The 23,348-nt window shown below is 46.3% G+C and overlaps 1 protein-coding gene across 1 annotated transcript in view; it reads right to left on the bottom strand.

The window, feature by feature from the left end:
- Nucleotides 1-9,566, bottom strand: part of TMEM45B (transmembrane protein 45B) — a 48,295-nt gene extending 38,729 nt beyond the window's left edge. Inside the window, exon 1 of the mRNA XM_077894180.1 lies at nt 9,361-9,566. The gene's annotated coding sequence lies outside the window, so the exon portion shown is untranslated. The remainder of the gene's footprint in view (nt 1-9,360) is intronic.
- Nucleotides 9,567-23,348: the final 13,782 nt, after the last annotated feature.

Below are 23,348 nucleotides of genomic sequence, written 5' to 3'. Positions count from 1 at the left end.
ATGGCACTAGCTGTCTCATTGATTTCCTTGTAGTGTCTCTGGCAACCCTGCAATGTGTCCCAATCATGGGGCCCTTCCAAGTTAGAGTATCATTTTTTACCAACACCCAAGAACCCTGAAATCCCAACGCCCCATCTGAGGGTGACAAGCACTTCATAGGCCAGTGTAACCCCTCAGAGAACATCTAACTCAGAGGAGCACACGTCAGTCTGGTTGGGGAGCGCTTGTCAGAAGAGTCTCCAGGCTGATTGTATGAAGCTTATGTCTGGTTTAAATACAAGGTCAGGTGGCGAAGTTGCATGACGTCTGACGGTCCCATACCATCGGTGACATTTAAAGTCTGCCTCTCGCTTGATGTCTCTGGTCCAGGAAAGCTTCATGCATGGGGTACTAGGTGCCCTAGGGATCTGAACCTGCACTGAGGGTGTCAGTCTCTGATCAAAACCATTGATGGCTTGGGACTCCTATAAGATTAGCAACAGGCCACATGTGGACTGTTGGAGTCTGGGGGCGGGGAATGCTCCAAATATGTGGGTGGCAGTTCCAGCAGCACTTCAGACCTTCCTCTTCTTTGGATGATTTGTGCCCATTGACAAGAATCCCAAGATTGTACTACCTCCTTAGTCTTGACATCTTCCAGGATCACTCCTTGGGCCTTGCCATTTTCTTGCATCTGAAGTGGACTTTCATGTCCAGTTTATTGGTGTATCCATTGGGCTACTGCTGTTACCCATTGGGCACAAGCCTGATGGGCATGAGAGTTCATTCATGTTCCCTTTTAAAAAGTCCTTTGCCATGAGCATTAACATGGGCATTAGCATATATTTTTCCTTTCCAGGCAGCAAGCTGCTGGCATAGTTCATGTCCCCACACTTGGTTTCCATTCTTCTCACCAGATGGCTAGGCCACTGGCAATGACCCACAAATTGGTGAAAAAGTAGCAAGGTTTGGTGGCCTGAGTGGCCTTTGCAACCATCACCCCTGCATGGAGTTCAGGCCACTGAGCAGAATGCCCATGCCCAGTCCCAGCCAAAAGAGGAAAAAGTGAGTGGGAGGCACATTCTAAGGACAGGGAAGGGGTGAGGCGTCACCCACTGCCAGAGTCCAGCTTGGAAGTCAACCAGCAGTCATGTTGTCTCAGTGAACACCAACAGACCGTTGCAATACCATGGGAGTTGGCTGGTGGTGTGGCAATGCCAGGGTGGCCAAGAGCCAGGGTATAGGTTTTCTTCTTAGGACCCACGTCTTGTATGTCTGCCCTCATCCATTGCACCAGCATATTCCTACTGACACGGAGATTATCTACATCCCTACAAGGCAGAGGAAAGCAGCCCATGATTCTTGGGGGGCTGGCATTACCCTGGGGCGCTGGGGCTGACAAGCCCTTGTGCTTCCACCATGCCAGAGTTGGCGACCCTGCTCACTGTGCTCAACTGCCAAGCAGAACACAGTGACCCAGTTACCAATCCCAGGGGAGGACTTCAACTACTGAGAGGACAGCGAAGCTCATCACAACACAAGCCCACAAGCCACCTGGAGTGGAAGTCCGACCACTCTGCTCACTGCCTCCCGGTATCAGAGTCAGCAAGGAAGACACAGCGCAGTAGAGCGCCGGATGGCACAGGCAGCAGGTCAGCTCCGATAGTGTTCGTCGGTCCCCCATGGCCACCAAGGTCCCCCTCCACTCCTGATAGCCACTGCAGGGCAATGGGTCTGTATGTGCCCTTCTTGTCCAGAGTGGAAAGACCCCAACTCCTCCCCACGGGGTCTGAAATACTGAATGCTTGGGGTGTGCTTGAGGCCGTCGACAGGCATGTTTAAACAGAGGAAGGCTGTGAGCCTGGCACCGGTGCGTGGGCTCTGTGTCTCTTGGTCAGGAAGTGTTCCAGGCCCAAGGCCCATTCTCCGGGTGCTGGCTGGGGACTGAAACACTGCACACGAGATGTCCTTTACCAACAAGGGCAAAACTAGTCAGATAGTTTTGGGGGTCGCTGAGGGCACCAACTTATTAGTAACTAAAGGAAAAGAATGAAGTATTTATCCTGCCCCCCTCCTCCTCCTCTTTCTTCCTCTTCTTTCTCTCTTCCTCCTCCTCCTCTTCTTTCTCCTTCTTCAAAACATCTTATTTATTTTAGAGAGAGAGCATGAACAGGAGGGGCAAAGGGAGAGAGAGAGAGAGAGAGAGAATTCCAGGCAGACTCCGTGCTGGTCTTCCCATGTGGAGCTGGATCTCATGACCCTGAGATCAGGCCTGAGCAGGAGTCAGATGCCCGACTAGCTGTGCCATCCAGGTGCGCTTATCTTGGTTTTCTTCAATGAACTATATAGCAGAGAAATTAGATAGTTTCAGAGAATATTTGTAGAAAAATTCTAGCTAATAAGTTCAGAATGAATGATAGAATTAGAAAATCACCATTTGGCATTTTTTTTTTTTTTTTTGAGAGAGAGAGAGCAAGCACAGGAGGGCAGGAGGGGCAGAGAGAGAGAATCTTAAGCAGGCTCCATGCCCAGAACAGGGAGAGTTGGGATGGGGGGGCTCCATCTCACGACCCTGAGATCATGACCTGAGCTGAAATTAAGAGTCAGAGGCTCAACCAACTGAGCCACCCAGGTGCCCCACCATTTGGCAATTTCTAATGAGATAATTGACATTAATAAATCTAACACTGCATGGCCAAGACTTCTACCCCAAAACCTGTAAAACTGGGATCCCTGGGTGGCGCAGCGGTTTGGCGCCTGCCTCTGGCCCAGGGCGCAATCCTGGAGACCCGGGATCGAATCCCACGTCGGGCTCCCGGTGCATGGAGCCTGCTTCTCCCTCTGCCTGTGTCTCTGCCTCTCTCTCTCTCTCTCTCTCTCTGTGTGTGACTATCATAAATAAATAAAAATTAAAAAAAAAATTAAAAAAAAAACCTGTAAAACTATATTGAAAGAATTTAAAGACCTATGAAAAAGAGAGATACACCATGTTCATATTTTGAAAGACTCCGTATAATAATGATCTAATCATCTGTAAATTGATCTATAGATTCAATGCCATCTCAGTCAATCACTGGAAGGTGTGTGTGTGTGTGTGTGTGTGTGTGGAAGAGAGAGAGAGTGAAAAACAAACTGATTTTAAAACAAATACAAAATTGAACACCAATAAAAAATAAATTTATTATTAATAAAAATAAAAATAATAAAAAAATAAGACAAATACAGAAATGCAAAAAGGGTAAGAAGAGCTAAGACAAACTTGAAGAACAAAGCTGAAGGATTAACATGATCAGATATCAAGACTTACTATGAAGTTGCAGTAAACACAATAGTATGGAAATAGGCCCAAGAATAGACTAATTATCAAAAAGAGCAGGAAACGGAGTCCAGAAGCTGGCGCATCCACATACAGTCGCTTGCTTTATGCCAGAGTGTGCAGTGCAATACACCGCAGGAAAGGGTCACCTTTCGATAAACAGAGCCGAGTCAATTGTGCCTCGATACAGAAATTCTTATACACTGATCCCTCCCTCTCACAGGTACACACAATCGATTACAGTGGATTGTAGATCTAATTGTGAAAGGCAAAACAAAAAAGGCTTTAGAAGACAATATAGAAAAAATTATCTTTACAACCTGGGGAATAAGAAAATATTCCTATAAAGTGCATTAAAAAGCATCAATCATAAAAGAAAAGATTCATAGATGAGACCTTATTAAGAACTTGTGTTTTGAAAAGGACAGTGTTAAGAGGGATCCCTGGGTGGCGCAGCGGTTTGGCGCCTGCCTTTGGCCCAGGGCGCGATCCTGGAGACCCGGGATCGAATCCCACATCGGGCTCCCTGCATGGAGCCTGCTTCTCCCTCTGCCTGTGTCTCTGCCTCTCTCTCTCTCTGTGTGACTATCATAAATAAATAAAATCTTTAAAAAAAAAAAAAAAAAAAAAGGACAGTGTTAAGAAACTGAAAAGGACAGCCACAGACTGGGAGAAAATATTTGCAACGTGTATCTGATGAGGGATGCATATGCAAAATATACAAATATTGTCTACAAGCCGGTGAGAAGTAAACACACAACACATTTAAACATAAACAAAGGAGTTAAATAGCCACTTTAAAAAAGAGGAACAATAGCCAGTAAAATAAGTAAAAATGCTCAATTTTTTCAGCTTTATTGGGTTATGAATGAGGTGATAGCTCATTGTGATGCTGATTTGCATTTCCTTGATGATGAGTGATGTGGAGCATCTTCAACAGGTACATCTCATGTACCTGTTGGCCATGTGTATGCCTTCTTTGAAAAACAAATGTCTTTTCAAGTCCTTTGCCCACGTAAAAGTCAGATTATTGTCCTGTTTTTTTGTTTTTGTTATTGAGTTGTGTGAGTTTCTCAACTATTTTGGATATTAATCCCTTACCAGATACACAATTTACAAATATTTGCTGATTCTGTAGGTTTTGTTTTCATTTTGTTGATTCTTTCTTTTGCTGTGCAGAACTTTTCAGTTTGACACAGTCCCACTTATTAATTTTTGCTTGTGTTGCTTGTACTTTTGGTGTCATATCCAAAAAATCATCACCAAGACCAATGTCAAGGGGCTTTTCCTCTATGCCTTCCTCTAGGAGTTTTATGATTTCAGTTCTTATGTTTAAGTCTCATTTTGAGTTAATTCCTTTTTCTCATTTCCAGTTAATTTTTGTGAGTGGTGTAGGAGGGTGTCCAATTTCATTCTTTTTCGTGTGAATATTCAGGTTTCCCCAGCACCATTTCTTGAAGACACTGTCTTTTCTCCATTAAGTGTTCTTGGCTCCTTTGTCAAATATTAGTTGACCATACATGCAATGCTTTATTTCTGGGCTTTTGATTCTGTTCCATTGGTCTGTGTGTCTATTTTTAAGCCAGGGTCATAGTATTTTGATTATTATAGCTTTGCCGTATAGTTTGAGATCAGAAATTGAGATGCATACAACTTTGTTCTTCTTTCTCAAGATTTCCTTGGTTACTCATGGTCTTCTTTGATTCCATACATATTTTAAAATTGTTTTTATTCTATTTGTGTGGGAAAAACCCATTGGACAGAGATAGAAAGAGATAGACTTGAAGACTTGATCAAATCTATGGATGACTTTAGATAGTATAGGCATTTTAGTAATATTAAATCTTCTAATCCATAAAAATTAGATCTCTTTCTTCTTATTCATGTCTTCAGTTTCTTTAATCAAAGTCCTATAGTTTTACAGACCTTTGAACTCTTTGGTTAAGTTTACTCCTGAGTATTTTTTTTTTTTTTGGATGCTATTTTGAATGACATTGTTTTCTTGACTATTTTTTTCTTGATATTTTGTTGGTCTTGGCAATGATTTTTTTGTAATAAACTGACTTTTTGTGACTTTCTGCACAGAAAGAAACACAACTGCTATGTATATGTTGACTTGTATCCTGCAATTTAAATGAATTTGTTTATTAGTTTCAACAGTTTCTTGGTAGAGTCTTTAGGGTTTTCCATAAGACCATATTATCTACAAATAAAGCTTGACTTCTTTTCTGGTTTTGATACCTTTTATTTCTTTTACTTGTCTGATTACTGTGGCTATGACTTCTGGTACTTTGCTGAGTGGGAGTGGTGAGAGTAGGCACCCTTGTCTTGTTCCAAGTCTTGGAGGAAAAGTGTCATTTTGCCTGCATTATTCTATCTCCCAAACCAGTATTGCTCAGGGCCAAGAAGGAATTCCTCAGCAAATTCTCTCCTCCAAAGTTAATCACAAAACTGGACTAAATTGTCAAAATAATCATTCTAGGGCTCTAGAAATAGACCAAAGGCATATGACTACTTTAGAGGCAGTTATTAATAAACTATTAAACTTTGAATAAAAACAGTTCTGGGGCTCAGTTGGTTAAGCATCTACCTTCAGCTGAGGTCACAGTCCCAGTGTCCTAGCATGGAACCCTGTGTAGAGCTCCCCATTCAATGGGAAGTCTGCTTGTCCCTCACCCTCTGTCCCCCTGACCCCTGCTCATGCTCTCTCTTTCAAATAAATAAAATCTTTTTTTTTTAATTTATTTTTGTTTATTTATGATAGTCATACAGAGAGAGAGAGAGGCAGAGACACAGGCAGAGGGAGAAGCAGGCTCCATGCACCGGGAGCCCGACGTGGGATTCGATCCCGGGTCTCCAGGATCGCGCCCTGGGCCAAAGGCAGGCGCCAAACCGCTGCGCCACCCAGGGATCCCTCAAATAAATAAAATCTTAAAAAAAAACCCAACAAACAACAAACCCAGTAAATTCTGTGACTATCTTACCTGAGACTGCTCCCATTTCTGCTGCCTCAGATTGTGGGATATTGTACCAGGATGTTCAAGCTGTGAAAACCCAGAGCTTCACTGCCAGAGGGATCTCCCTTGGTTCTGAATAAGCATAGAAAAACTTACTCCTAGCAGGACTGGAAGTAATAGTTATGATCTCAGGAGCAAACAAGCAGGTAAAACCAGTGGCTCAGCTAGACTGAGGTTGCAGTCCTGCAACAATTAACTGGGGGACTGACCAAAAAAATTAACAGGAATATCAGGAACATGAGACAGCCATAAGGTCTGGATAAGTTCCCACATGTCTGCACAGGATAGACCAGAGAGGACCCGAGATATCCATACCAACAGCATGATCAATGAAAGAAGAATTTGATAAACTGGGCATTGTCAAAATTAAAAACTCAAAAGACACCAGTGTGAAAATGAAGTTAAGCCACAGGCTAGGGGAAACTATTTCCCAGTTGTATATCCTATAAAGGATTTTTATCTAGGATGTACTAAGAAGTCTTACAATTTAATAGTAAGGAGGCCCAATTAAAAAACAGGCAAAGTGCTTAAACAGACATTTCACCGACAAAGATATGTGAATATCTAAAAGCTCATAAAAAGAGGGGCACATGGGTGGTTTAGTTGATTGAGCATCCAATTCTTGGTTTTAGCTCAGGTCACGATCCCTGGGTACTGGGATCGAGCCCTGTGCCAGGCTCTGCACTCAGTGGGAAACCTGCTTGAGATTCTCTCTCCCTCTCCCTCTGCCCCCTCCACTTGTGTGTGTGCTCTCCGTCTCTCAAATAACTAAATAATCTTTAAAAAAAAAAAAAAAAAGCCCGGAAAGGAAAATGGAAATTACTAGGAAAATGCAAATTAAACCATAATGAGATATCAATACACTCACTAAGATGATTAGAATAAAAAAATACAGACTCCCCTGCAAAAAACCCAAGATGATATTAATCAGGAACAATTATGGAAATAAAAATGAAAAACCCCAGAAAATAGTAAGAGTTGAGGAGGATGTGGAGAAACTGGAGCCCTCATATATTGCTTATAGCAGTGTAAAATGGTACAGCCACTCTAGATTACAATTTGGCAGTTTCTTATAAAGTTAAACTATCATGTGACCCAGAAATTTCACTCTTAGCTGTATATCCAAGAGAAATGAAAATATGTAAAAGACTTACAAGCAAATTTTCATACTAGCATTATATATAATATTCAAAACTGGAAACAATTCAAATGTCAGTCCACTGGTGAATGGATGACGTGTTACATCTATGAAGTACAATCCTACTCAACAGCAGAAATAAATGAACACTAATAGAAGTTTTAACATGTATGACTGTAAAACCTATGCAAAAAACTAAGTGAAAAAAGCTAGATAGAAAAGACCACAGGACCCCTAGGTGGCTCCGTGGTTGAGCATCTGCCTTCGGCCCAGGTCGTGATCCTGGGGTCTGGGATCAAGTCTCACATCGGGCTCTCCACAGGGAGCCTGCTTCTTCCTCTGCCTATGTCTCTCTGTGTCTCTCATGGATAAATAAATAAAATATTAAAAAAAAAGAAAAGACCACATACAAAATGATTCCATTTATAAGAGGTGCTCAGAGAAGACAAACGTATAGAGATTGAAAAGCAGATGAATGGTTGCCTGGGGCTGGGGTGGGAGATGGGGTAGGGACTGATGGCAGTTGGGCAAGGTGGAATACTGTGGGACAATGGAAGTTTTCTACAACTCAGCTTGGTGATATTTGCACATCTTCAAAAATTAACTAAAAACCATTAAATTGTGCAGTTAGAATGGGTGAATTTTTTTGGTAAGTTATAGCTCAGTAAAGGTATCAAAAACCAGGGGCGTCTGGGTGGCTCAGCAGTTGAGCATCTGCCTTTTGTTCAGGGCGTGATCCCGGGGTCTTGGGATCTAATCCCACATAGGGCTCCCTGTGTGGAGCCTGCTTCTCCCTCTGCCTGTGTCTCTACCTCTCTCTCTCTGTGTCTCTCATGAATAAATAAATAAAATCTTTAAGAAAAAATTAAGGATTCATGTGTTCCAGAGAAATTCACACACAGGCTCACAGCAAGACATGTCTAGAAATGGTCATTGTAGTTGGAGACGATTAGACAAATGCAGTTGCTGCATGCGAGGGAATGCTGTGCACATTAGAAGCAGCGATGAAATTTATATAACAACATGGATATGTTGTAAAAACAGTGCTGAGTAAAAATAATAAGGAATAATACAAGGTCTATGTAGTAAAATGCCCTTTATATAAATTTAAAGCTCACACGCACACCACCACCACCACCACCACCACCACCACCACCACCAACATGGGTGAAATACGGAATTTAGAAGCTACATACAAAACACACTGAATCATAGTTAACGATGGCGGTGGAGGCTGGGTAATGGGATTCACTCAATCATCTTCATCTGAGATCCATAGGTGGGAAGAGGTGAGGGGGAGACCGTGTGTGGGAACCCCTGCAGATTAGTGGCTCCTTGGAGGGACGTGGGGAAGGAAAAGAATGAGAGGGATCTGTGCTGGTTACGTCTGTGTAGTTTAATTTTTAAAAAATAGGTGGTCTGCTCTATAGCCTCTGTACTTCAGTTACAGGCAGTAGAGTTTATGATGGAAATCGTGGGCTCCGGTTGTTGATGATCTGAGCCCAAACCCAAAGCTGCCAGTTATGAGCCGTGTGACTTAGTGCAGCCTTCTAAACCTCCCCGTGCCTCAATTTTTACAACTGTAAGATAAGAATGATGATAATACCTATTACACGGGGCTGATCTAATCGCCGAAACATGTATTTCATATGAGAATATATACAGATTTGTGTGGCACTTACTGTGCTTGGCACATAGCAGCGTAATATAAATGTTTTCTATTATTTGAAAGATCTAAAGCAAAAAGGACAACCTAGAAGCATTTAGTAGTGGCTGTGCATAAGTTGGTGTGTGTATATAAAACATATATATATATACACATACATAAATATATATATATTTGAGTTTTTGTTTTTGTTTTTGAATTTTTTTTTTTTTTTTGTGAAAAACAAAAACAGGAATGCACTTACCAGGAGAAGGAAGGACGAATGATGGAAGGCAGGAAGAATGGAACAGAGCCGAGCGAAGCAGGACTGGAAACCTTGAAGCATAGAGAATTCCTTAGAAATAACCTAGGTCGGTCCAGCTTTGGTTTCTCTTCCCCTTTAACAACTTTTTGGTTTGTTAGCACCAAAAATCAGGGAAAGGAAATCTGCCAATTCTGTAATTTTGAGGTGGCATCTGGTGCTAACAGCTCTGATGAGGCAAGAGTGTGAAATCTTGGCTAAAATATAGTTAATGGGTGTTCTCCTGAATTGTGGGTTTTTTTTTTTTTTTTGGATCAATGGATAGATTTTTCCCTCCAGTTACAGGTCATAGTTCCTGCTTATTTGCATACCTGGTAATGTTTGATCGGATACCTGACATTGTACTTGTACCTTATCAGGCTCTGGCTTTTTAAAATTCCTTTAGATTTTTATGGACTGGGTTAAAAATGCAGTAAATTACTTGGAATGGGTTTGATTTTTTTTGAGGCTTGCTTTTAAGGGTCTGATAGGACAGGTCTAAGCCAACTTTTCTTTTTCTTTCTTTCTTTCTTTTAAAAGATGTTATTTATTTATTCATGAGACACACAGAGAGAGGCAGAGACCCAGGCAGAGGGAGAAGCAGGCTCCATGCAGGGAGCCTGATGTGGGACTTGATCCTGGGACCTCGGGGTCATGCCCTGAGCCCAAGGCAGGTGCCCAACCACTGAGCCACCCAGCATCTCTAAGCCAACTTTTCATCAAAGGCCAATTCGGTCCCACTGAGGCACTGTGCTTCTGAGCCCTGTGTCCGAGGTTCAGGGAAGAGGCAGTGTCCCCACCTGGCTAGTGGGGGTGGGGGCACGATCCCTGCCCTGGGTGAGCGCCCCAGCTTGATCTGCCTCCCCCTCCCTGGTGTTGGCTCCAGGCCCTGGAGGCTTCCTTCCACCTGCCATACACCTGGGCCGCAGCTGGAGGGTGCGTGGTGCCCTCTGCCATCTCCGGAGCGCGCTCTCTCTCTTTCTCTCTCTCTGTGTCTCTCTCTCTCTCCATCTCCCCCTCTGATCCTTTGCTAACAATTTTCATCACCTTGCCCTCCTCGAGCTCTGAAACTGTCTCCTCAGCCGGGTGAGAATCCTGGGCTCTGTGTTGGTTTCCCCCTCCCCCATACAGCCTGGAGACTCGGGGACACTTTTTGGGGTCACCTCCCTTGTTTTCCTTCTCTCCAGGGTCACTGACCTGCCCTGGTGGAGGTGCAATGTCCGAAAACTCCTGTTTCACATATTCTGTCCAGCATTTGGTTGTTTAAGGAGGGAGGGTAACTCCAGTCTCTGTTATTCCATCGTGATTGAAAGCTGAAGTTGAACGTTTTTGATGAACAGTTTCACCATGTTTAAGTCATTTCTTTCTATCTTTATTTTAATTAGTATTTCTATTAGAGATGCTCTTAAATATTAGGACACAGGGGTGCCTGTGTGGTCCAGTCCGTTAAGCCTCCGATTCGTGGTTTTGGCTCAGGCCCTGATCTCAGGGTCGTGGGCTCAAGCCCCACAGCAGGATTCGCACTGGGCGTGGAGCCTGCTCAGGATTCTCTCTCTTTCCCTCCCCCATTGCCCCTCCCCTGCCTCTTAAAAATATTTTAAAAATTAAAAAAGAATTAAGTGCTATTCTCAGAAGTTCAACTTGGGTCTTCCTGTACCTTCCACGTCTCTCCCGACACATCCAGTCTCCCCTCTACCTTGAACATGTAGGCAACTGTTACATGCAGCGGTTGCAGGGAACCTGCCATGTTCTTATCCACTAACTGTACATAATCTGTGTTGTTTCTGGATGTGGCTTCATGTTTGCTTTTTCTCTTCATTATGGATGGTATTTTTCTGTTGTTGTTTTTTCTTTTCACGCCTGCTAATTTTGGGTGAGATGCAAAACCCTGTAAACTGGGCTTCCTGGAGGCTGTACCTGAGAGAGGCGAGGACCAAGTGTCTGGCTGGAGAAGCAGGCCTGAGGCTCCCCCGTGTGGGCCCAGCAGGGGAAGAAGGGACGTGGGGCACTGTCTTCTGGAGCAGCAGGCTCCAGTCCCCACTGCGGCCTGCCGCATCCACTCTCACGTTGTGGATTCGCTGGGGGTCTGCGCTCAGGCCCGAAGCAGTTAATGGTGCCTAGAAGAGTCCCAGGGGGAGAGTTAGAGGGCTCAGCCTCGGGACCCAGTAGGGCTCCAGGGTGGGCAAGGGGAGAGATTTTAGTACCAGTAAAGAGAGTCATTAGGAAAGCAGCTCTAGCAAAGAGAGGGAGAACCACCTGACCAGAGGAGGGGAGCTGCTTGCGCAGAAGGCTGTTGGTAGAGTCTGGAGGCTACAGGGGGGCTACATGCCCCACGTCCCTTTCTTCTCCTGCTGGGCCCAGTAAGCACAGTTTACAGGGTTTTGCATCTCACCAAAAATTCTTAAACCACCCAGGAGAAGAGCGAGAGCCGAGACTGAAGGGGAACTGCCTCCCCCTGGCTTTGCTGGGATGAGCTAGAGGCAGAGACTCTGCTGTTACTTAAATGCCATTATTCTGGTCAACCATAGTCTTTGGCTCTAACTCTCTAAGGTTCATGAACTTAGAGAATATCTGTTATGGATGAAATGAAATTGTGAAATGATAATACATACACATGGTATCTAACAACCTATCTATTGTTCGTATCTAACAACCAAGGTGTGAGAAATATAGCTTGAAACAAAATGATGGTAGGTGGTAGGTAACTTACCTATGCCTGAAAGTTCTTTGTTCACACAAGAGGTCCCTGATTGTTGTTTTAGGATGTACTTATTCTTACCTATCTACCATCTATCTATCTATCTATCATCTATCTATTTATTTATGTAATCTCTATCCCCAAGGTGGGGCTTGAACTCATGACCCCAGGAGGCACACGCTTTTCTGACTAAGCCAGCCAGGTGCCCCAGTATGTACTTATTTTTTGACTGAGATCAAAAAAGTAAAAAAAAAAAAAATTTTTTTTTAAAGATTTTGTTTTTATTTATTTGTTAGAGAGAGAGAGAGAGAGAGAGAGTGAGCATGCACACAAGCAAGGTGAGTGCAGGCAGAGGGATAAGCAAGCTCCCGGCTGAGCAAGGAGCCCCACAAAGGACTCAATCCCAGGACCCTGGATCACGACCTGAGTGGAAGCCAGACACTCAACCGTCAGAGCCACCCTGGGACCCTGAGATCAAAACAGTGTTCATGGGTAATGTTTGAAGGTCACATGTGAAGGCAACGTTAGTTTTGGTGCTCGTCTACGTGGATTGAATATTCATAAAAGGTTTGTATTTCTTTTCTTTTTTTTTAAATTTTTATTTATTTATTTATTCATGAGAGACACACACACACAGAGGCAGAGTGACAGGCAGAGAAAGAAGCAGGCTCCACGCAGGGGGCCCAATGTAGGACTCAATCCCGGGTCTCCGGGACTATGCCCTGGGCCGAAGGCAGGCACGAAACCTCTGAGCCACCAGGGATCCCCCAAGGTTTGTATTTCTTATTCATTACTTGTCGTGTATTTTCTATGTTGCACTTACACGCCCACCTCCCCCAAGAGACTATCAACTCTTCAAGGGAACATGCTTTGTGGTTACCATGTATAGAGTCATTACCACGTGGACAAACATTCTGTGCGCCTTCTATTGCTTAACTTGCATACTCCTCTGAGAAACTGAGTTTCTCGCTTTTATCTCCATTTTCAGGTTTTGGAAACTGAGGCACAATGAGGTCAAAATAAGCTGTCCAAAGCCATATGGTAGTTAAAACCAGAACGCTAAAGCTATCTTCCCAATCTCTGAATGCCCTGCACTTCATGAAAGGGGTGAGGAGGCATAGTACCCAATACCAAGGAAGTAAAACTTGCTAGAACGTCTGCAACGGGTGGCTGCCTCACTGTGGACGCAAGATGGCGCCGTAGGCCCAGCCATGGTGCCTCACGGCGAGCGCCCAGGAGCCTGGCTCAGTCTGGTTCACAGGCCAGGCCACTATGGTTACTAAGGACAGAACTTCCAAAAGCATTGACTGCAACTGAAATTAGAAAATGCAGACTCCGCTGGGACTTCGTTTTTCTGTTTTAGAAATGGGAAGATTAATTTTGTCACTTACCTTCAAAGAGGGGAAATGACGTAACATTGTTCAGAAATATTTTGTATATATTGGTGAGGGGATCTTCTGGTCCCACGCAGTGTGAGGACCCAAGACAGAGAATGGTGACATGCAACGTTCTTTCCTTAAGGTAACACCTGCCTCCTCACCCCCATTCAGGGTTATAAATAGCTCCCAGTGCAGATTTTTTAGGGCCCACATACACATATGGCATCCTCCCCGTCTTCTGCTTGTCTCCTTTCCCCAGTGGTTCTAGCTCTCTTCATCAGAAAGTTCTGCGTATAAGAATGAAGAATAACCGTATGATCTTATGCAGATTCTCTAAAGATAGATATTGGCCTCACCCATCAGCCTTATTTATCTGGGTGATTCTGTGATCTTTTCCCAAGGCTCTTTCCCATCATTTAAAAGAAATCTGGTGCTTCTCTGAACAATCTCCTTGAGATTTGTACATGTGTCACAATATTATAGCTGTGCTTTCACAAGCACGCTCCCTCTGCTGCTCATGGCCACCTTGGGTGTGCTACGATCATGGACTTCTTTTTTTTTTAATTTTTAATTTTTTATTGGAGTTCAATTTGCCAACATACAGCATAACACCCATCAAGTGCTCATCCGATCAAGTGCCCCCCTCAGTGCCCATCACCCAGTCACCCCCACCCCCCCACCCACCTCCCTTTCTACCACCCCTTGTTCGTTTCCCACGATCATGGACTTCATTTCTTGCTACAGTCAAGTCTGTATCAAACTTGAGTTTGCTTCTTTACCTTTGAAATCTATTTCTCGGAACTGTAATTCCACTCCAAAATATGTACCCAACAGATTTGCATGCCTATGTTTACCAAAAGATGTGTTCTAGAAGGTTCACAACATCCCTGTTACCAATGTCTCCAATCTGGAAACTACCCAAATGCCCAATAGCAGAATGGATGAATAGACTGTAGGATACTTACTCCCCGAAATACCGTACAACAGTGAGAATGAGTTCAACCACACACAGGAAGAATGAATCTCACAAACTCACGCTGAGTGAGACAAGCCAGTCACTAAGGTGTACGGAGTCTATGATTTTACTATATAAATTTTAAAAACCCAGGAAAGTTAATCTAGAGTATTAGAATGGCAATTGCCCTGGGGCTGGGGGCAGTTCTGACGGGGCGGGGGGTGACCTGGGAGGTGGAGTTCTGACCGGAAGTAGGCCTAGGGGACTCTTGGGATTTTGTAATATTCTGTTTAAAAAAAAATTTTTTTTTAGATTTTTTAAAAAAAATATTGATTCATGAGAGACACACAGAGAGAGGCAGAGACACAGGCAGAGGGAGAAGCAGGCTCTCTGTGGGGAGCCCAATGCAGGACTCAATCCCAGGACTCCGGGATCGCACCCTGAGCCAAAGGCAGACATGCAACCACTGAGCCACCCGGGTGTTCCCTGTAATATTCTGTGTTTTGATCTGGGTGCTGGTTTCACAGTTGGGTCCACTTGGTGAACATTCATCAGGCTGTAAGTTTAATGACCTATGTATGTTTCTGATATGCATGTTTTATAAAATTCACAAATGTCAAGAAGAAAACCACAGGCCCCCAGTGGAGTCACTTACTGTTCAGGGCCCCACGTCAGCACACCCACACCTAACACCCACCCTACCCTAAGTACAGATTCAGCCGCTCCTCCCCGAGTCACCTTTGGCCAGCCAACGTGGAATGGCCAGGCCAGCACCAGGAGATTTACTGGTAGATCCCTTCCGTTCCCCTAGGAGAGCGACCTTGCCTAAAACCAGGGATCCTCTGCTAATAATTTCCTCTCTCCCTTTCCTGCAGCTTGATGGGGGCTCCTTTCTACTTGCTAGATGGAAGGCTGGCTGACTCATGAATCGTTCAAAAAAGCTTTTAAATTTCTCAGTTGAATTTTTGTTTGATACACGGAATAAATATATCTTCCAATGTAATCGGACTCCGCTCAGGGCTAGTTTGAAATTGCACTTTGAAGGGAGCGAGTGCTTAGCGTGGACCCTAATGTGTAAGGCTCCGGGCCCTCGTTGCAGTCATCCTGTAAGAATAAGAAAGCCAATTTTCAAGGAAGCTGTTTCTATGTCTTTACTGTTGTTGAAAAGAAAACCACAGGCCCAAGATGGTGTCACTTGGGCCAAGTCAGCAAACCCAGACTTAATGCCTAACCCAAGGGCAGCTTCAGCATCCTAGGAATGCAGGCTTTAACCAGTCAGCACGAGAAATGTCCTGGCCAGCACTAGGAAATTTCCAGAGAGGCCCCTTCCCCTCCCCTTAGGAGGGCAAACTTGCTTATACAACGCATTCCTTGCTAATAAATTCCTTTCTTCTTCTTTTTTTTTTTTTCAAAGATTTTATTTGAGAGAGAGACAGAGACAAAGATAGTGAGAGATAGTGTGAGAGAGAGAGAGAGAGAGAGGGAGCCCCAATGCAGGGCTCGATCCTAGGACCCTGGGATCATGACCTGAGACCAAGGTGGACGCTCAACCACCCAAGGGCTTCTGCCTTTTTTTTTTTTTTTAATGCTTTTTGCCTTTAAGCACCTTTCTTTTGTTTCAATCAGTGGAGCCCCCCTCTACTTGCCAGATGGGATGCTGTCCGATTCAGAAGTCATTTAATAAACCCAATTAAATCTTCAAATGCACCCCACTGAAATTTTTATTTTTATTTATTTTTATGTTTTAAAGACCGTCCTTGTCTGTTTAAGGGATGGAAACTTTGGGATCTGCTCGGAGTCGTCCGTGGTGCTCCCGGTGCTGGGCACCCGCGCAGGCTGTGACCTGGGCCACTGCCCTGCAAACAGCTGGCCGCCGCCTCCCAGCGGTGGCCGGTGACCCCCACGCTACTGTCGTGGCCACATTGTTCCCGGGCTCGGCCCTGCAGACCTTCCAAAATAACCGTGCAGTTGTCATCGGTGTCGGGAGGCTATTTTGGAACCTGGCTCAGCTCGGTGGTGCGAGGGGACCCAGGAAGGGCCCAGCTGTCGGAGGCCCCGGGGGGGATGTCGGGGAGGGGGGGGGCGGGCAGAGGAAGTCCCCGAGGCTGGGGCTTGGGGGCACAGGAGGGTGGGGGGCAGCAGGCTTTCGGTGCGGGGAGGGGAAGGGAGGGCCAGGGCTCCAGGGGCACTAATGGTGTTTTGACATTGCTGCCCCGGGGGAGATCTCTGCGGCCTGGGAGCGCTTGGGGACAGCTGTTAGGAACTTTCCATGGGATGATAGAAGAGTGAGCAGGGAGCAGGTCAGCCCGATGATTAACAGGCGGCCCGGGGCCGATGACATCCTGCCACCTTCCGCCACTTCATAGGTGGCCCTCTGCTCTCAGCTCCAGCTCTGCGGAGATGGCAAAAGCAGATCTCCAAGGTGTGGAGACGGAGGAGGGGGCTCGGGTTCAGGGGGACACTGGTGCCAGTCCCCTGTTTCAGCCTGGACGGAGGAGGGGGCTTGGCTTCGGGGGGACACGGGTACCAGTCCCCTGTTTCTCGCTGCCTGAAGCTGCAGAGCCACAGCTGAAAACCCGGGCTTGGCATCCTGGCTCCTGTGCCGTCCCTCCAGGCCCAGACCCTCCACATGTGCACCCAGCGGTGGGGCCCTGTGACCTGCCATTTAGACTAGGGAACACCTATTTGGCCTTCGTCCACTCTCGGACTGTCCTGTGATGAGAGCGAGGAAGGTGTCTTTAGTTATGGTAGTGAGGTGACTTTTGGAAAGCCCCCAAAGGACCTAAGGATGGGAGGATGGTCGCTGGGGGACCAACCAGGTGCCCCCGGGGCGCTGGAAGTTTCCATGCCCCCCACCCCCTGCCCCTGCAGGGAGACGGGCTGGAGATAGGGCTCAATCACCAGGAGTCAGCCATTTAATCAGTCCTGTCTGTGTGATGAAGCTTCTAGAAAACCTCAACAGGACAAGGTTCAGAGAGCTCCTGATTGGTGAGCTGGTGGCGGTGCTGGGGACGGCCTGGAAGCCCCGAGCCCCTTCCACACACCTGGCCTCTGCTGCTCACCCGTGGGCTGTGCTGAGTTACCTGGTAATCTAGTAACCAAGATGTTTCCCTGGGTTCCGTGAGCTGCTCTAGCCCATTAACTGAACCCAGGGAGAGGCTTGTGGGCACCTCTGATCTGCAGACGGTGTTGGGGAGCACAGGTGACTACCTGGATTTATGATTGGCGTCTGAAAGGGCGTGTGGTGAGGGGCAGTCTTGTAGGACTGAACCCTTAACTGTGGGATCTGATGCTACTCTGAGGAGATGCTGTTTCTGTGTAGACACTGTTTCTGCGTAGACACTGTTTCTGCGTAGACGCTGTCCTGGTGTAGACGCCATCCTGGTGTAGATTGCGTCAGAATTGAGTTGAACTGTAAGACACCCAGCTGGAGTCTAAGAATTGCTTGGTGGTGTGGCAATCCCCACCCCCACATTGAAATTGGGTGCAGACTCCAAGTTGGAAATGGTGACCAGACTCTTAGATCCTACAGGAGCAGTGCTCCCATGCTGATCGTCTCCCACAGGACAGCGGCTCCGGGTCTGGGTGCGTCCCCACCCACTGAGCATGAGTTGTGCAGAGCCGTTCCACCTTTGGCCTGCTGGGCACAGCCGCCAATGTGTCATGTTGGTGTGTGGGGAGCCTCTCTGGACCTGGAGTCACAGTTTAAGGGAAGGGCTCCCAAGGAGGGGATGCTTATGCCCCAGAATTCTGGAGACATTTAATGAAATTTCTCCTGCTGTGCTCAGAATGCTCTAAGGCTCTAAGGCTCTGTTCTGGGGTAGTTTCCAGGGCCCGTTTCTTCTTTTCCCATGATGAGTTCTAGCCCCGAAAACTTCTTAGCGGCTCCGCCCCCCACCCCCTCACAGAGACTTCCCCTGAGCACCCCCCGGCGGTGCACCAGCCCTACCTGGATCCCTGGGATGCACCCAGCCTCACTTGAAGCCCAGATCTCTGCTTCATCTAAAGGCCTGGACCTATTGAGGAACAGGCTACTGTTATCTTTCAACTTCATTCTTCTGCTTGTCTCCGGCCCCGCTGTCTGGGCCTGTTCTTTGTAACCTAGGGTTTGAGTCACCACCCTTCACTGCCTCACAGTTGAGAAAACTTTGTCCTCTGTTGCTTTCTCTCAGAATTTTCATGCTTTCGTAAAGGCCAGGGACATTCCCTGCTCTCATAAGCTAACCTAATAAAGGGGATGCTACGCTCTTACCCCGGGCTCTCCAGCCCTGCCCAGGTAAAAGGGGTGTTTATATTTATAATTGACACGATTGTGTCTGTAGGAAACCCCAAGGAGTCTGTAAAAATCTTCCTAGAACTGGTAAGTGAATTTAATGAGATTCCAGGACATGAAGTCAATATACAATAAAATCTGTTATATTTCTATATACCAGTGTATTAATCGGGATTCTCCAGAGAAACACAACCAATGGGATGTGTGTGTATGTGTGTGTAAAGAAGAAATATAGGGAGTGTGTGTGTGTGTGTATATATATATATATATATATATATATACTCTCTCTCTAGTCTCTCTTCTCCATGTATGTGTATATATGAGAAAGAGTGAGAAAAAGATTTATTTTAAGGTGCTGGCTCCCACAACCATGGGGCTGGCAAGTCTGAATCTGCAGGCTGGAGACCCAGGGAAGACTTGCTGTTGCAGCTCAAGCCAACGACTCGCTGGAGGCAGAAATCCTTTTTCCTGGGGGGGGGGGGGGAGAGATCTATGGGTTTTCTCTAATTGGAAGAAGCCTACTCACACTATAAAGGGTGATCTGTTTTACTCAAGCTCTAGGGATTTAAATGTTAGGCACATCTAAAAACGACCTCACTGCAACGTGGAGACTGGTGTTTTTACCTAAAACTGGGCACCAAGGGCTAGCCAGTTTCACATAAAATGAACTATCACAATCAGAAATGATGATTGGAAAGCAAAATTAAAAAACAACACGGCTTAAAAAAGCTCCACAAAATGAAATAGTGAGATAGGAATCTCACCGAAATGTTGGTGAAAGAACTCACAAAGACCTAAACACATAAAGGGACACACCATGTTCACGAATGGGAAGATGTAACATAAAAACGTCAATTCTGCCGAAATTGACCTATATAGATGGAACACAATTCCAGTCTGAATCTCACCAGGACGTCCTGTTGGTATAGGTTTAAAAAAATTTTTTTTAAAGATTTTATTTATTTATCCATGAGAGACACAGAGAGAGAGAGGCAAAGACACAGGCAGAGGGAGAAGCAGGCTCCCTGCAGGGAGCCCGATGTGGGACTGGATCCCAGGACTCTGGGATCATGCCCTGAGCTGAAGGCAGATGCTCAACCACCGAGATGCCCTGGTATAGGTTTTAAAATTTATAGAGAAAGGCAGAGGATCAGAAGAGCTAAAACAGTTTTGAAAAATATGAATAATGTTTCAGGAATCACACTATGCGATTTTAGGACACACCACGAAGCTACCATCATCAAGACAGTGGAATTACAGAGGGATACACATTGATCCATGGAACAGAATAGAGAGTCCAGAAATAGAGCCGAACAGACGTGGCCAATTGATTTTTGACAAATGTACAAAAACAGTTCAGGAGAGAAAGGATCATCTTTCCAATAAATGATGTCAGAACGACTGGACATCCAAACGCCAAAGAAATGTTATGTAGAAAAAGAACACTGGACTCCATAGCTTTTACAAAAATGAATGCAGTGTAGATTATATATATATATATATATATATATATATATATATATATATTTCTTCATCAGAATTAAAAAGCTCTGTGAAAGGTGCCGTTGAGAGAATGAAAACACTAGTGAAAGCCTGGGAGAAAATATCAGCAAATCACACAGTATCCTGTGTGACACTGTAGGCAGGGCAGGTGAATACAGATAAGCACACACACACACAGGTTAACATCGGTAGGTTTTAGGGAACTGAAAAGTAAAACCACAGAGGTATTTTTTTAAAAAAGATTTTATTTATTTGAATGAGTAAGATAGCACAATCAGGGGGGAGCAAGAGGGAGAATCAGACTCCCCGCTGAGCAGGGAGCCCAGTGCAGGACTGGATCCCAGGACCCCGGGATCATGACCAGAGCTGAAGGCAGATGCTTAACCAATTGAGCCACCAGGGAGCAATGGAGAAAAATTTCTGCATTAAGTATATATTTTTAAAAGATTTTATTTTTTATTTGTTGGTATAGGTTTAAAATTTTTTTTTTAAAGATTTTATTTATTTATCTATGAGAGACCCAGAGAGAGAGGCAGAGACCCAGGCAGAGGGAGAAGCAGGCTCCATGCAGGGAGCCCGACATGGGACTCAATCCCGGGACTCCAGGATCAGGCCCTGGGCTGAAGGCAGATGCTCAACGGCTGAGTCCCCCACATTAAATATCTTATGTTACATTTTTGAAGCCTATTTATCATGCATAGCATCTGATTTACCTAATGCACATTTCATTTTTAACTTATGTCCATCCTCTCATTTAACTTTTGCCGTAACACGCTGCGGGGACCCCGCCTTTTAAGATACGGAGAGCTAAAGCTGAGAGATGTTAAGTGACTTTCCTGAGTTCACAAAGCTAATGGGCATTTGGTCTCGGTTGTCCGGCTGCAACGTGCAGGCCTCTTCACGGCGCGTGCTTGTGCCCTGTGCTCACAGCTTGGGGTGGAAAGTCAGCCCTGTTATTGAAATAGTGGCCACGTGGTTTTCTGGAATCCCACTGTTCCAGGAAGCAAACCACCTTGCATCTTCCCATGTCTCCAGCACGCTCTTGATAAGCCCAGTACCGCAGACATCGGGTACCTCTGGAACAGTTGGAGCGGACAAAGCAGCATCTTAGAGAATGTTCAGCAGGTGGTGCTGTTTCCACGACGGTGCAGTGGCCTCGCACACCTCCCGTCCCTTGGGTGCCGTCCTGCTCTTGGGGACCAATTCCTGCGAAGGGCACTCCCTCCAAGCGGCCAGAGCCACTGAGCCAACCTCAGTCCTGTTCCTCGGTGCGTCTGTGCGGCCAGAGCTCTTGTGTCCATAGCCCCCTGGACCAGATTTACTCCAGGGACGGTCTGGGGTCAGCTCTTCTAGGACAGTAGGCGACTGTGCAGGGCTCCCCACGCAGCCCCTGGGCCCAAGTCCGTCCCCCTCCTTCACTCTTTCCTTCCAGGACACATCTCCGGCCCCATGGCCAGGCATTCTCTCCGGGCTGCCCAGGCTCCTGGCTCTCTGAAAGGCGAGAGGACACCAGGCTGCGAGAAAGTCGAGGCGTGAAAAGGTGTCCTGAACAATCTGTACAGAATGATCGAGAGACGTGTGTGTCCCAGATCCACCCTGGCTTTTGTGTGTCTGCAGAAACCAGGCGCTGAGACCCCAAACTGGATCCTAGGGGTCTGCTATCACTTGGCACAAATAGGAGTTTCTTTGGCAGATCTTTCCATTCAAGGGCGCAAGGGGCACACCCCCTTGTCCCTGTTCTTGCACCTGTTAGCACCCTGGCGGGCTCAGCAGCGATGGTGGGAACGGGAGACAGTGAGGCCGGGTGGCCTCCATCACAGGCAGGTGCTGCGAGCCTAGGTTACCCCTTCTGGAACCATCTTCTCCAACCGGCCCTGGGCAGGGGGTAAAAGGCTGCGGGCTTACCAGCACCTTACGTCCTTCAGTTATTCTAGCTGTGAGGCCAGCAATTTCATGGAGTCCAAAATCTCTTTCATTTACGCCCTCAGGTTCTCGGCTTCCAGAAGTTCCATCTCTTAGGTAGGGGCAGGAGGGAAGAGGGGAAAACCCAATACTGAAAATGAAAGCATGTGAATCTGGTTGGGATGGAGACCGTCTGCCCGCCAGAGAAGGACTGGGGAAAATTGCGGATGGAGAGGAACCGGAGAAAACGCTCCCTTCCCTGAACCTTTGCCCTGTTTGTGGAGGTGATGTAAGAGGATGAGAGGGAAAAACCACCCCATCCACGGAACTCACTTCTTAGATGTTGACTGCAGTCCTCCGTGTCCTGTGTGAGTCCCAGTGCCAGCCCGGATGCCAGTGACCGGGCGGGAAGACCAGAGTCTGAGTCCCCGACCTGCCACTTCCGTGTGGTTCGAGCACAGTCTGAGGCTGGTTTTCTCCTCTGTGGAACATGGACAGTGGTTCTACCTGTAAGTGTGCTGTGTCAAAGGAGCCATCTCTGGATTCTCTAGAGGTCTCTAAAAGCCATCAGGACGGGACCCAGCAGTTAGCTGACGCACCAGAAATAGTGGGGATCGTTGTATTTCACTGCCCTCAGTTGAGCACCTTTGTTCAACCTTCTAGAGTGAACTCAGCGACAACACACTTCCTGCTGCCCGAAAGCAATCACATGGAAGAGATCACCGTGATTTGGGCCAGTTCATATTTCTGGTATGAAAAACATGGGGCGAGGCCCTGTGGGCAGAGAGGAAGAGCCTCTGCGAGCTGTAGGCAAGGTCAGGTGTGTGAAGCAGCCCGCAGGGCGAGGGGACCCTGCCCTGCACTTCCCTGCGGGGCGTCCGGGTGCCTGGCTCTAGCCCTTGGCCTTCACCCTGGGCCAGTCTCCGGAGGGCCCGGGCTGCAGGGCCAGGCATTCCCTTTGTGAGGGGGGGAAGCCTTATTTCCTCATTCGAAGAATTCCAGATAATTTGCACCAAAGAAAGGACTTTGAATCAAGTTCTTGGCTTCTTCAGAAGGAAGTGCTTACATGAACCCGGTTAATGGAATCATTCTTTGACTCCATGGTCTGACTCTCCTGCCCACCTCCCCGGTATTATTTTTCACTCTATTTCCCCGTTTTCACCTTTGCTGTGCAGCTCACAGTGCCCTGAGCCCTTGCTTGGTGTGAATATCTACATTCTCTTCGGGATTTCCATTCCGTCC

The sequence above is a fragment of the Canis aureus genome, chromosome 3 (assembly GCF_053574225.1).
Source record: "Canis aureus isolate CA01 chromosome 3, VMU_Caureus_v.1.0, whole genome shotgun sequence".
Lineage (NCBI taxonomy): Eukaryota > Metazoa > Chordata > Mammalia > Carnivora > Canidae > Canis > Canis aureus.
This window is presented reverse-complemented; position numbering and strand designations above follow the sequence as displayed.